The sequence below is a fragment of the Coturnix japonica genome, chromosome W, assembly GCF_054131305.1.
Source record: "Coturnix japonica strain WE chromosome W, WE-NBRP24, whole genome shotgun sequence".
NCBI lineage: Eukaryota > Metazoa > Chordata > Aves > Galliformes > Phasianidae > Coturnix > Coturnix japonica.
The window spans coordinates 15,328,286-15,343,243 of NC_140701.1; the positions used below are offsets into that span (position 1 = coordinate 15,328,286).

Consider the following 14,958-nt stretch of genomic DNA (forward strand, 5'->3'; position numbering starts at 1 on the left):
CCAGTTGGAGACCTGTAAGTAGCGGTGTTCCCCAGGGGTTGGTGCTGAGTCTGGTCTTGTTCAACTTCTTCATCAGTGACCTTGACAAGGGGATAGTGGCCACCCTCAGCAAGTTTGCTGATGATAGGAAGTTGGGAGGATTGGTTGACATGCCTGAAGGCTGTGCTGCCATTCAGCGAGACCTGGTGTCACGGGTTACTTAGATTTACCTATGCCCATGACAGGAGAAAGCCACCCCGTGCCCCCCCATCCCCCCAACCCCCCCCAGGCCCGGAAAGGAGGGGGAAAAGGGGAATGGGATAAAAACAGGGGCAATCTAGGGAGGAAAAACTTTTTTTACTAAATATGATATCGAAATACAAGATAACACAATATAATATAGTTGAGGCTAACAAATTGAACAAAACAGAGAGAGAGAGTCCCCAAAAACCGAGAAGCCTACTGTGAACTCTAGGCAACACGGCTGGAATGCTTCCCACTCTCCGAGAAGTTCGAGAGAAGGAGAGCACTCCAGCCTGGGAACGAGATTATAAAGCGTCCCGGTCCCGTGACTTATCACTACCCCTGTTGTTCTCTGGGATATGTAGTCTTCTTCTGTGGACTGCACATTCAATAGAAGTATCCATACTTTACATGATGTTATGATGTGGAATACTGATAGCAAAATTACAAAATTACAAAACCATGACACCTGGACAGGCTGGATAGATGTGCAGCAAGAAACCGGATGAGGTTTAACGAAAGCAAGTGTAGAGTGTAGCACTTTGGAAGGAATAATTGCATACACCAGGACAGTTTGGGGGATGAGATGATGGAGAGGAGCTCTGCAGAGAGGGACCTGGGTGTTCTGATGTCAGAGTGTGGAAACATGAGCAGGGGAAATGAACAGAAACTGGAGCATAGGAAGTTCCACACGAATTTGTGCGAGAACTTCTTTATGGTAAGGGTGATGGAGCACTGGAGCAGGCTGCCCAAGGAGGCTGTGTTGTCTCCTTCTCTGGAGATATTCAAGACCCGCCTGGACACCCACCTGTGTGCCTACCTGGTGTTCCCCAGGGGTCTGTGCTGGGGCCTGTCCTCTTCAACATTTTTATTGATGACCTTGATGAGGGCACTGAGTGCATCCTATGTAGGTTTGCTGATTTCACCAAATTGCCTGGGAGTGTGGACCTGTCTGGCATTAGCAAGGACCTACTGAAGGATCTGGACAGGCTGGAGAGCTAGGCTGAAGCCAGTGGGATGAGGTTCACCAAGACCAAATGCCACGTCCTGAACTTTGGGACCTGGAATGGACTGCCAAGGGTGGGGGTGGATTCACCGACCCTGGAGGTGTACCAGGAATCATTGGACATCGTGTTGAGGGCCATGGATTAGTGGGAGCTATTGGTGATAGGTGAACAGTTGGACTGGATGATCTTTTACGTCTTTTCTAACCTTGGTGATTCTATGATTCTATGATATCCTGTCCCTATCTGTGTGCTCCTTTTTGTTTTAGCTAACACTCTCTGAGAGGCCTTACCACATGTCAGGAATTAGTCACTGACCACTTGAAATCTGGTGTTAAATTCAACAGATTTCAAAGCACAGTCATGATGCTGTTGTCTTTCAGGAGCTGTTGACCATGATGATGCAGGGAAATCTCAGGGGAGACGAGTGGGATGGATAAAAATGACACCCACTATTGCTCAGCTGGGTCGGGCTCCCGGAACACAGGGAGCTCATAAGAGTGGGCAGAGATGTAGAGAGACAGCTGTGCCCAGGAGCAGTTCTTGTGCACAGCACAGCCTGCAGGTGACAGAAGGAGAGGAGAGAAATTGGAGTGAGCTTACAAGATATGTAGTGTGTGAGCGGGCTGCGAGCTCTCTGAAGGAGCATTGCTCACAGACCACGACACTGTAAGTCTCATGCAGTAGGCAATGCAGCTGCTTTTAATAGAGGGTTAACTAAATCTGAGACATTCCATAGCAGATATGGATGCAGGTAATGCAAGTTTCTTTACAGTGGAAAAAGTCTTCTGCTCCAGCTGAGGGCTTCTGTGCTGCAGCATAACAGCTGGAGGGGGGGAGCTGGGTGTCCCAGCACGGCTGCAGGCTGTGCAGCCGGGGCTGCAGGCGGGTGCCCAGGGCTGTTCTGCAGAGCAGGGTCCCTGCTGTGCCCCAGGGGCTGTGTGCTGCGTATGGGACTCTGCCGCCTGCCAGGCTCAGCACTCAGCCTGCCTGGGGAGCTGCCCAGGGGAAGGAGTCCCCCGGCAGGACTTGTGCCGTCACAGCTGATGCCGAGGGCAGGGGAACAAGGCTCCACTGCACAACAGTATGCTTGTGAGGGTGCGTTGCTTGAGGAGTTCCAAGGCAGGTGGTTTCCTTTTCCTGTTTTGAGGTAAAGAGGATTGGAATCAGAAATCTAAAAGGGGCAATAAGAGTTTTGAGAATTTTTCGTCAATCAATTGCTTGTTTTGTGAACAATCACACATGATGTGCTTCCATTCTCCCCTTTCTTTAAGGATGGAACCAATTGTAATCATCATCATTTTCTGTAGGCATGTATAATTCACTTTTCATACAAACAGACAGCATTATCTGACTGAAACTGAATGCCACTGAAGCTGGGGTAGGGAGCTCTAAGGGCAGTTGGGGTAAAGATATGAGACATGAAACAGAAGGAAAATATCCAGGTAGAAGGGATAAGAAAAGAAGAGGAAGGTTAAAGCCCCATATGCTGCTTCTGCTTAAGGAATCCTGAAATACATGAAATTTAATGCAAGTAATGGTGCTAAATCTACACTCTTGTAGGAGAATGAAAACATTTCATATTATAGCAGGAAGAGTTTGTCTGAGAATGGTCTGGACTTGTCATTATCTTCTGCACTCTGAACAGGACTCCAAGCCCAACAACAGCAGATGCCCAACAGCAGCTCCATCAGCGAGTTCCTCCTGCTGCCTTTGGCAGACACGCGGCAGCTGCAGCTCCTGATCTTCTGGCTCTTCCTGGGCATCTACCTGGCTTCCCTCCTGGGCAACGGCCTCATCAACACAGCTGTAGCCTGTGACCGCCGCTTGCACACCCCCATGTACTTCTTCCTCCTCAACATGGCCCTCCTTGACCTGGGCAGCATCTCCACCACTCTCCCCAAAGCCATGGCCAACATCCTCTGGGAAACCAGGGCCATCTCCTACGCAGGATGTGCTGCACAGCTTTTTTTTCTATCTCTTCTTCATGTCAGCAGAGTATTCCTTTCTCACCATCATGTCCTATGACCGCTACGTTGCCATCTGCAAGCCCCTGAAGTACGGGACCTTGATGGACAGCAGAGCTTGTGCCACCATGGCAGCAGCTGCCTGGGGCACTGGGGTTCTCAATTCCCTGCTGCACACTCTCAGTACATTTTCACTGCCTCTCTGCCAAGGCAGTGTAGTGAACCAGTTTTTCTGTGAAATCCCCCAGATCCTCAAGCTCTCCTGCTCAGCCACCTAACTCAGGGAAGTTGTGTTTATCTTTTTCAGTGCCAGTTTAGTATTTGGCTGCTTTGTTTTCATAGTGGTGTCCTATGTGCAGATCTTCATGGCTGTGCTGAGGATTCCCTCTGAGCAGGGATGGCACAAAGCCTTCTCCACGTGCCTCCCTCACCTGGCCGTGGTCTCCATGTTTCTCAGCACTGGCTTTTTTGCCTACCTGAAGCCCCCCTCCATTTCCTCCCCACTCCTGGATCTGACAGTGGCACTTCTGTACGCAGTGGTTCCTCCAAAACTGAACCCTATTATTTACAGCTTGAGGAACAGGGAGATCAAGCACGCTCTCAGGAAGGTGTTGCAATAAGCACTATTCAAGCTTCCATAAAATGCACAACTTTCTCACACGATTCCCAGTGATGGTTCTTTATGTTTTATGCATCTTTGATTGTTTGTTTGTGTGTGATATAGCAACCTGCAAAAAAAAAAAAGAAAATAATATTGAACTCATAAATAAAAATTTATTTCATTTCTTTCCTACCTAATTTCCATTTTCTCACTCCAAGAGCTCTTGTTAACATAGAACCAGATTCTCTGAATAGATTAAAATATTCCTTAAAATGTTTCAAAATAGACCTTTACTTAGCTTTTCTTTCTTCCTACTTTGTCTGGATTTGGGGAGGTGCAGCTGCAGACAGCAGCTCAACATGCATTTTTCTTTTCTGATCTCTTTACACCACCACAGTGCCCTCAATTCCTCTCATTTGTGCAGGCCTGAAGGTCTTCTGTGTCTCACAACAGTCCTGTTGCCTCTACAGCAGCACTCTGGGACAGCAGTCAGTAGCCAGCAATACGAACGACTGTGTCAGGGCTAGTCTCCTTGCTGTCACATGCCCTTTAGAGCATGACCAGAGAACTGGAGGCGTCTTCCAAATCTGGTGTAAGGAATATACCTCAGGAGCTGCTCCCTGAGAAGACCTTGAAATCTTCTGGTGCATTTCACTGACTGGCAGGGATAGTTTCAGAAGTCCCAAGGAGATCTGTAAGGGACTCAAGGCTGTGCTGAGGTTTAGAATCTGTGGTTTAAGGTCAAGATAAAAAGAAAACGATTATAAGTATGATAAATGCATATATACATATCTTATATATATAGTATATTTTCACATGTATACAATATAGGCAGTTGCTAACACATATGCATATACTAATACATATACATATCATACATAGATTATAATAGTTTCTATGCATATCTGTTTGCAAGTCCAGGACCTGTTGCAGGGGTTTTAACAGCCTCAAGGTTCACTGTAGAAATTGGAGAGGCTGTTTTCCTATTGCAGGAGTTGGAGCAACTGCAGAGCTCATTGCCAGAGCTGGAATCACCACAGGACCTGTGATTGAATTTGGAGCAGCCACTGGACTCATTGGAGGGATTGGAGTGACCACAGGACTGTACTTCCTGGCACAGTGCACCTCTCTTTGGAGGAATTTGTTTCATTTTCTTATAACAATACATGGAACAGCTACAGGACCTGTAGCAGGAGTGACTGCAGAGCTCATTATGAGGGGTGGACTGACAGCAGGTTCTTTCCAGAGCATGGAGCAAATGGAGGACATGTGGCAAAATCTTAGAACTGCTGCAGGGTCTGTGCCAGGAGTTGCAGAGGCTGCAGCAGTCAGCATTTTCAGCTCTCTGGATCTAGCACACTGCAGTCATGTGTGTTTCTTGTGGGTTACCAGAGCCACAGCAGACCTGCCCCAATATTCTACCAGTTTCTCAGGATCCTGCAGTTGCTCGGAGATGAAATTCCAAAGCCCTGGGTGTGCCCACCACTCCAGGCAGCTTCCCAGACCGTCCCACACCCCCTGCCATGCAGAGCCTTCTCACCTTGGTGCTGATTTCTCACTGATATTCCTGAATAATGTTTAACCTCATTCATAGAATCATAGAATTACCAAGGTTGGAAAAGGCCTATAAGATCATCTAGTCCAACCATTCACCTCTTACCAATAGCTCCCACTTAACCATGTCCCTCAACACAATATCCAGTCATTCCTTGAATACCCCTGGGCTCCCAGAGAAGAAAATGTAAAATGTGTAATTCCTAATCATACCAACAATATTACTTCCAAAACACAACGATGACCACAGAGCTGAATGTGCACAAAAATTCACTTTGTCAGCTGCCAATTTTATCATGGTACAAAACAAGGTCAAGCAGCATAGCAAAATAAATACCCTGATCCAGCATCCCGAGTTGACAAATAATGCAGCAGGGAAAACAAGCAGCAAGCAAGGAGCTGTGCAATGCAGCTTGATGAGAAGACTCAGCAAGCTCCACACAAAGGAAAACAATCAGCATCATGGCCTGCAATTCTCCAGCTCCCACAAAACCCTGTGTTAACTGGCTCTGGACAGATGTGCTGTTATCTCAACCCTTGGAGACTCAAATCAGGCACCAAAATGATGGTGGTTGTTGAACCCATCATATGGCTCAGCAGCACACAGTGCTTTGTGTGCTGCCCCATTCCCAGTGGGATGGAGAAGAGAACTGGGAAAAAAAGTACAACTTGTGGGTTGTAACAAAGCAATTTACTAAGAGAGATAAAAGGAGAGGAGTAATAGTTATCACTATATATCTGTTGATATGGAATTGTATGTAACAACTGATGCACAAGCACTTGCTCAGCACCACCAGACTGATGCCCAGCTTGGCTCTGGGCAGTGAAGAGAGTGAGATGAACTCCCACCCCTTTCAGTACAATTTCTGCTTGCTGTCAGGTGATAGAGAATGTCCCTTTGGCCACTATCAGTCAGCTGTTCTCACTCTGTTCCCTCCCAGCTCCATGTGCCCTCCACTGACCATGGCCTTGGCTCTGTACAACACTGCTTAGCAGCAGCTGAAAACATCAGAGTGTTATCAATGGTTTTCTCCTAGAGCCAAAACAGTGCAGACAGTCTGAAGAAAACAATTCCATCTGAGGTGTAACTCAGATTCCTGCCTGTCCCCCTCCTCTAGTTCTTCCTTATCAGGAAACAAGGAACAGAATCTGCCACTCTTCACTTTGAAACCTTTTCCATCAGTTCTCAGCTGGCTCCTCTGCCATCCCCAGGCAGAGCTCAGTGCACTCTCACAGAGGGCAGCAGCCTTTCCTCATTATCCTTGCCCATCCGTCATAAAGAGTCTGTACCCCATTTGCTACAGTCCAGAGGTGGGAACCATCCCACCATGTCTCTGAGACAAGCAAGACCGTAGGCCTGCAAATGCACAATGATTTATAGCTCACTGAGTGAATGTTTGTGGTCCTCTCATTAGTGTAAAGAGTCTTCAGATAGCATCCCTTTCCAGAAGCATGATTAGATTTAGCCTGGCTTGGCCTCGCATCTACACCAAGGTGCCACACAAAAACGAGACCCATTGTGGGGCTCAGAGTTGTCCAGTAAGCACTGGCAGTACCAGGACATGGCTTTCCTGAAGGTCTTTGGCTGCATATTCCAGCTGGCTGGGGCTGTGCTGGAGACCCAAGAGTTCTGTTGTAATACAAGAAGAATTTTACAGAGCAGCAGCCATGGATCAAGATAAGGATTTCACAGAGCAGCAGCTGCGGAGCAGGATAAACAGCATGAGAACCAAGGACACCTCTAGGAAAAGAATGAATGGCTCGCGGATTTGAAGGTGGGTGTTAGGGTTGTTATTGCAGATGCTTTCCTCCTATTAGTGTGTGTGATTTCTGAACGCCCTTGTCTGTGTGCTATAACAGTACAGCACTTTGGGCAATAGATGGACGCAGCTATATTTCACCGTATTGGTGTGTGGCATTTTGTCCTAGAACGCTGACCTTTTGCCTTCAGGTTCACAAACAAGTGGGGGCCCGCAATGTCATGGGATTCCACTCTTGAACACCTGCGGGATCCCGAGAAACTAAGCCAGTATTTGAGTCAGGGATGGTGCAGCAGGTCTAAGGGGGTACTACTTATTTGGGGCTTGGCTTGTGCTTACAATGCTCTATAATAACACTATTCTGGAAAGAGAGAGTTTCCCAGCTGAGGTTCAAGCCAAAAAAGGGAAATCCCCAAGTCAATTCTGATCAGTCATGGGAGGCACCAGTAACAATATCAGTTGCCCCTATGGAAGGCAAGAAATGGAAATGGATGTCCTCACATCTAGAACGGAAAAAAGAAGCAGACGAGGAGGCAGAAGAAGATCCAGGTGACGGGTCTGGATCAGCACCAAGAAAGGCAAAAGGAAAAGTTAAGGGGCATGAAGAAGAGAGTGATGAGGAGGAAATCTCTATTACTGTTTGTTGACCCCTGAAGATGACTGAAATCCAAGGCACAAGAAAGAGTTTACATGGCACCAGAACGAATCTCTTGTTACCTGGTTGCTTCACTGTTGGGACAGCTGGACTGGTAGCTTGTTTCTAGATGGTAACAAATCTCATCAACTAGGAGGCATTTCTGTTACCTTTATCTTGTCAGTGTTCTCTGGAAGTTTGCAGCTTGACCAATTACTGAGATGACACCAATATGATGAGCAGTAAAATGGCGATTTATTCAAGCTAACACACATATATATACCCTATGCCCTTCGTGTACGCCCACTGGAAACGTATACATCATATATCTTGATGGCATGGGGATGGACCTATCTTGTCACAGCCCGAAAAGCGCACACTCGCCTAATACAACATTTCCCCCTCCCCATGCCAAGAAAGCCTTACCCCGTTACAATGCGAACGCTAGTCCTAATCTGAATTATATAAAGGTGTTAGTCCTTATCTAAACAAGTAATTTATAAAGGGAGATATGCAGATTGCAAAGCATGCAGAGATAAGCGATGCTATATCTAACAATATTAGTAGTTTCTAATTAATACGTTCAAGGCACCTTTGGTTATATTATAACATTCATCCTTCTGCTCAGAGTTTCGCATATAACCGCTGGAGCTCCATTTTCTCATTGAACACTCCTTCTATCATACCTTGTAAACAACCTTGTAGACATCTAAATATACATGGCACACATATAATTAATGCAAGAAATATAAGAAGCCCTATCACTAATGCCTTAAGTAGCTGTTTGAGCCATGTCTCAATACCTCCAAACAGACTTCCCAGCCAATCTCCAAAAGGATCATCCTGGATGCCAACCTTCTTGGTGTGTTCTTGTAACCACCCCAACTTCTTGTGCAACAACTCACTATGATCACTCAAGTTAAAACAACACATCCCTTCAAAGTCCTTACACCCATGACCTTGTGCCAGAAGTAAGAAATCAATTGCCGCTCTGTTTTGGAGCACAGCGTGTCTAATGCTCTCTACATCTATAAGCAAATCTGAGAGTAGCCGAGAGGTAACATTAGCCTGTTTAACAGTCCAACAGGCCAGTCTCTCGATTTCTTTTAAAGCGTGTGCAGCAGCCACCCCGGGAGCAGAGAAAGAAGCAAAGACTCTAGCAGTGGGTCCCCATAACCTTACGTCGTCCCCGCAGTCAGGCTCCAGAGCATGCATATCCCTTTTGGCTCGCGAATGATTAAATGCCTTATAGATCTCAAAGATACTTGGGGATAAGATGGTCAATTTCCCCAGATAGCAAGGACCTCCTACTGGGTTCTTAGGAATCCCTTGCTAAGCACGATCCCCACAAATAAGAAATATTCCTGGTGGTAAGGCTTTTGCAGTATCATTGTTCCAAAGTTCTCCCATGAACGAAAATGATCCTTTGGGGATAGGGAAAACACAACAACCTGTGTTGAATGCCATATCTTCACAGTCGACCTTTCGGACAGACCCATCCGTCCTGCTAATATTAACAATCTCACCTATTGAGACGTTTATAGGACAATCTCCAGAACGATAAGGCACCGATCCGTTAGGGTAAAACCCACAATATCCTCCATCAATATCAAAGGTCTCATCATCACGGGGATACACAAGGGTATACGGGACAGTTTGATTAGTTTTCGGGTCCCAGTAGGGGTCCTCTGGACCAAGAAGTTGCTGCCTAGTCAGAGACAACCTTTTCATTGAGCCAAAGATCATGCACCCAGGGGACAACCATTGTGAGCTATTCTTGTCCCAAGTATCATTTTGTACCATTTGCGAGCCAAGTAAATCCAGCTGCTGGGGCTCCTTGGGAAGAGTGAAGTTTAACCTACAAATAGTACAAGCCATTTTCCTTCCGAGATAGTATACGGAATCATTTCCCAGCCACCTCCAAGTTCTTTCTAGTCCATTGCAGTACCGCAAACAGCCACTCTTTTTCCCAAGGTAACCCTTAAACGCAGAGTCATCCCATTCTGGGACCCCTATAAGGCATGTTTGAAAGGGTGACGTAGCTGACTGTAATGCAAGACAAAAGTCTGTTCTTCCTGTCTGATTAGCCCATGTAACCCATAAGTTCCCCGGTTGTTGAATCAAATGAATGCCCCCCAACGGTGACCAACACAGACACAAAAGGCACAACAGCATTAGCATGGTAGTTCTCGTTGGCAGAAAGGGTTGTTTCTCCGAGTTCTCAGGTTTCTTTTTCTTCGGTATCCACGAGAAAGTCCTTCTGAGCTCCTTTGGTTTGGGATTCATTGGGCGTCCGATCAGCAGGTCCTATAAGAGGATACTCAGCTCTTATTAACTCCCTGATGATTTCTTTTTTGCCACCAATCTCTGGCTTAATTTTTCTTGATGGCACCCAACGTATAACTCCCGTATCCTTGCGTTTTATTGCTGCGTATCCCCTTCCCCAGACCAATATGGACCATCCCGACTCCCAGGACCCATTGTCCAACTTAACCTTTACTGGTGGGCCTTCCTCGATAATTTTCAGCTGCCAATGTCTCTGTATGGGGGTCCTTGAATTTTCCCCTCGCTCAAAATGATTTAATGCATATAGCGCACGGGCCAAAATTTCACCTTGCTGTGATACCGGGATTTTTCCTGAATACCCTTCCCCCTCCCCAAGCACACGAATCTTTTCCTTGAGGAGACGATTGGCCCTTTCTACGATGGCCTGAACATGTGAGTTTCCCGGAATTCCCGTAGTATGTGTGATGTTCCATCGGGCTAGCCACTCTTTGGACGAGCGTGAAACGAAACAAGGACCATTGTCTGTCTTTATGTGGCGCGGCATTCCCAAAACTGCTATGGCCGTGGCCCAGTGGTGTTGCGCTGCTGTAGAATTGGTACGGCCATGTTGGGTAGCCACAATGACAGTAGAAGATGTGTCAATCGTTACAGCGAGCCACTGCCTTGGGGCCATTCGCGGTTCCATTGTGAAGTCTGTCTTCCAGACATCCAATGGGGCAAGACCACGAGGATTAACCCCTGCCCCCAATGCTGGCGCTGAATTACAGTGCAGACAGGTTTGAACGACCTCCCTCGCAACAGTAACTGGAATGGAGCAGGCCCGAGCCAACGCCTTAGCCCCTATGTGCAATGCAGAATGAAGGTCACGAGCCTCCTGCAGGGTATATATCTGACCCCCGGCTATTCGATCTGCGACATCATTTCCGGCTGTAAAAAATCCTGGGACATCAGAATGGCTACGGACATGGAGGACAGCCACTGGTGCAGTCCTGGCTACTAGAGCGTCCTCTAGCAGGGCTGCAGCCATTGTGTTCGGCTGCCCTTCTTTTCCCATCCGCAAGAGCATCCTAGCTACGAACACAGAATCAGTAACAATGTTGCAGGGAGTCTGGGGCCAGAGGCATAGTGCCACTGCCACTGCCCTGGCTTCAAGCATTTGGACGCTTGCCATACTATCGGATATCAACTTTGATTCCCATTCACCAGCAGGACCCCGCCAAACAGCCACCCCCTGGCCTGTCGCAGACGAGGCATCAGTGAAAATCGTGGGACCATCCACGGGGATGTCCAATACCCTAATTCGCAATGATATTTGGAGAGGTCTTGCCAGATCGAAAATTGGCAGCGAGTCTGAATAGCTAAACTTGCCACTGAAGTCATACACAGCCAACGAGACCTCATCTGGCAGAGGCTGAACATTCCGAAAGGTCCCTGGCAAGTATATGACGTCCAGGTCCTTCCTGAAGGCTCTCACCGCTGTGAGGCGAGCCTTTCGGAGCAAAGATGATAACTGCTCCAACCACGGAGTGAACGCTCTTACCGGCTGGGCGGAAAACAACCAGCATAACGGACGAGGGTGAGAGCTAAGGGTATGCCCTACCACCGCAGCTGATCCCTGCTGTGTCATGGTTTTGTAATTTTGTAATTTTGCTATCAGTATTCCACATCATAACATCATGTCAAGTATGGATACTTCTGTTGAATGTGCAGTCCACAGAAGAAGACTACATATCCCAGAGAACAACAGGAGTAACAATAAGTCACGGGACCAGGACTCTATATAATCTCGTTCCCAGGCTGGAGTGCCCTCCTTCTTCTCTCGAACTTCTCGGAGAGTGGGAAGCGTTCCAGCCGTGTCGCCTAGAGTTCACAGTAGGCCTCTCGGTTTTCGGAGACTCTCTCTCTCTGTTTCGTTCGATTTTGTTAGCCTTAATTATATTATATTGTGTTATCTTGTATTTCGATATCATATTTAGTAAAATAAGTTTTTCCTCCTTAGATTGTTGCTGTTTTATCCCACTCCCCTTTTCCCCCTCCTTTCCGGGCCCCGGGGGGGGGGCGCGGGGTGGCTTCCCCTGTCACGGGCATAGGTAAATCTAAGTAACCCGTGACAGATTATTTGGTGGAGGATGCGGGCATAGAGCTTTTTAGCTTTTAGAACAACTCTCTCTTTGCTCTTAAAGAGCTTCGTTACGGGAGTGTTGGGAGTGTTATCTTTCCGTAGCTGCTCACGGAGAACGTGACCTTGAAATACCAGACAAATTGTCAACATTAAGGGCTGCTGCACATTCTCAGCACTGCTATCTGACTTTTGTGTAGAAAACAAAGGGATTTCTTTCTCCCTTAGAGCAAAGCTAGCTAGCTCTGACTTTTACAGAGCCTGCCAGCTATGAATCCACTCTCCATCCCAGTTGCTCTGTTTAAGGGATTGAAAGCAATTATGATCTTCTTAAAGTATTGGTCAACTATTAACACCATAATTTGGTGTTGTGGAATTGTGCAGATATATAGCCTAATAAGGTGGATACTGATGGAGACACCTGCCTGGTACTTTTATGAGATGTGGTATGATCAGAATTTTGGCATCTATACCCCAGATGGAATTGTGAATCTTACAAACACTTGCATCCCAGATGGAACAGGCAATTTTACAAATACTTGCATCCCAGATGGAACAGGCAATTTTACAAACACCACCATGTTTAATTCATTGTACAGGCTAAAAAAACCCTTTTTATTTAGGTTGTACTCTCAGATTTCCACACGCTTTTCAATAACTGAGATAGGGTTCATACTTGCATTCATGTTATCACTATCAATGCATGCATATATGTTCCTATGCATTCGTTCTATGCGGAAGTCTCCTCCAGAACCAGAGAATGATGACTGGCAGGGAATATGGAAAGGTTTAGGAAAAGTCTTAGAAGCATGGGGACCCGCAGTGTCATGGGATTTCACTCTTGAACACCTAAGGGACCCTAAGAAATTAAGTGAGTATTTGGGTCAGAGATCTAAGGAGGTAAACCTTATGTGGGGTTTGGCTTATGCATACCGTGCTTTGTATCATACTATTCTGGAGAGAGAGAGTTTCCGATCTGAGATTCAAGCCCAAGTTAATTCTGATCAGTCACAGGAGGCATCAGTAGCAATATCAGTTGCCCCTGTGGAAGGCAAGAAATGGAAACGGGTGTCCATGCGTCTAGAACGAAAAGAAGGAGAAGCACAGGGGGGGGCAGCAGAAGACCCAGGTGCCGGGCATGGAGCAGTACCGAAAAAAGCAAAGGCAAAAACCAAGAGGCATGAAGAAGAGACTGATGATGAGGAGGAAATCACCTATTGTCGACCTCTGAAGCTGACTGAAATCCAAGGCTCAAGAAAGGAGTTCACACGGCGTCAAGATGAAGGTATCCTTGCTTGGTTGCTTCGCTGCTGGGACAACGGGGCCAACAGCTTGTCTCTAGATGGTAATGAAGCTCGCCAACTAGGAAGCATTGCCCAAGATGCAGGTATCGACAGAGGGATTAGCAGATGTTCGGATGGAGCTGCCACTCTCTGGTTGCGGCTGTTAGAAGCCGTGAGAGAAAGGTACCCCTATAAGGATGCTTTGAAGCCTAAATTTGATAGTTGGAATACCGTCCAAAAAGGTATTCAGCGCCTGAGGGAATTGGCCATGGCGAAAATGTTGTACAGCCCTGATCCAAGCGAACTTGACCCTGAGAGAGTGAGGGCCGATCCTGACATGTGGCAGAAAATCACAAGTACAGCACCAGAGAGAATTGCACAGTCGTTGGTATCAGGATCTAAAGGATTCGTGGACAGATGGCCCCGAGTTGTTGAGCTGATTATAATGCTTCAAACCACCGATCAGCAGCTCCCCCAACTGCATGCCGCAGTTTCTGCCATCTCACGGCTAGAAAACCGAGTAGATGAAATGTGCAAGAAATTGTTTCCATCAACTAATTGTAATGATCCCGTAATAGTATCAGAAACAACTGATGAAGGTCAATCCTCGTACGGGCCACCAGGTCTAATGAAGGATCTGATCAAACTAGTCCAGTCCTACTCCCCACCTGCATCATCAAAAGTCTCAGCTGTTAAACGCACACGCTTCCCAGCTCGAGCAAAGAACAACAGTACGATTGCACCGCGTGTTTCCATGTGGCGCTACCTACGTGACCGTGGAGAAGACATGAGGAAGTGGCATGATCAGCCCACGTCTGCACTACGAGCACGGGTGAAAGAACTACTAGACATACCAACCACCAGTGGAGTTGCTCCAGTCATCACAGGTAACCAATAGAGGGGCCCTGCCCTCAGTCAGGGGAGGGCAAGGGATAATAGAGTTTATTGGACTGTGTGGATTCGATGGCCTGGCACATCAGAACCACAGGAATATAAGGCGCTGGTGGATACCGGTGCACAGTGCACCCTAATGCCCTCCAGTCATGAAGGGACAGAATCAATCCATATTTCTGGAGTGACTGGGGGCTCTCAAGAATTGACTGTGCTGGAGGCTGAAATAAGCCTCACTGGCAAAGACTGGCAAAAACATCCTATTGTGACTGGCCCAGGGGCTCCATGTATACTGGGTATTGATTACCTCAGAAGGGGGCATTTCAAGGATCCTAAGGGGTATCGATGGGCCTTTGGGATAGCTGCTGTAGACATGGACAACATTAAGCAGCTGTCTGTTTTGCCTGGCCTGTCAGAGGACCCGTCTGTTGTGGGGCTGCTACGAGTAAAAGAGCAGCAGGTACCGATTGCTACAAAGACAGTGCACAGACGGCAGTATCGCACCAACAGGGATTCCTTGCTCCCCATTCATGATTTGATTCGCCAGTTGGAGAATCAGGGAGTGATCAGTAAAACTCACTCACCTTTTAACAGTCCCATATGGCCAGTGCGTAAAGCCAGTGGAGAATGGAGGCTG

The 14,958-nt window shown here is 47.2% G+C and overlaps 1 pseudogene; it reads right to left on the reverse strand.

Annotated features, from left to right (window-relative positions):
• Positions 1–7,975: 7,975 nt before the first annotated feature.
• Positions 7,976–9,556, reverse strand: LOC146754554 (uncharacterized; annotated as a pseudogene).
• Positions 9,557–14,958: the final 5,402 nt, after the last annotated feature.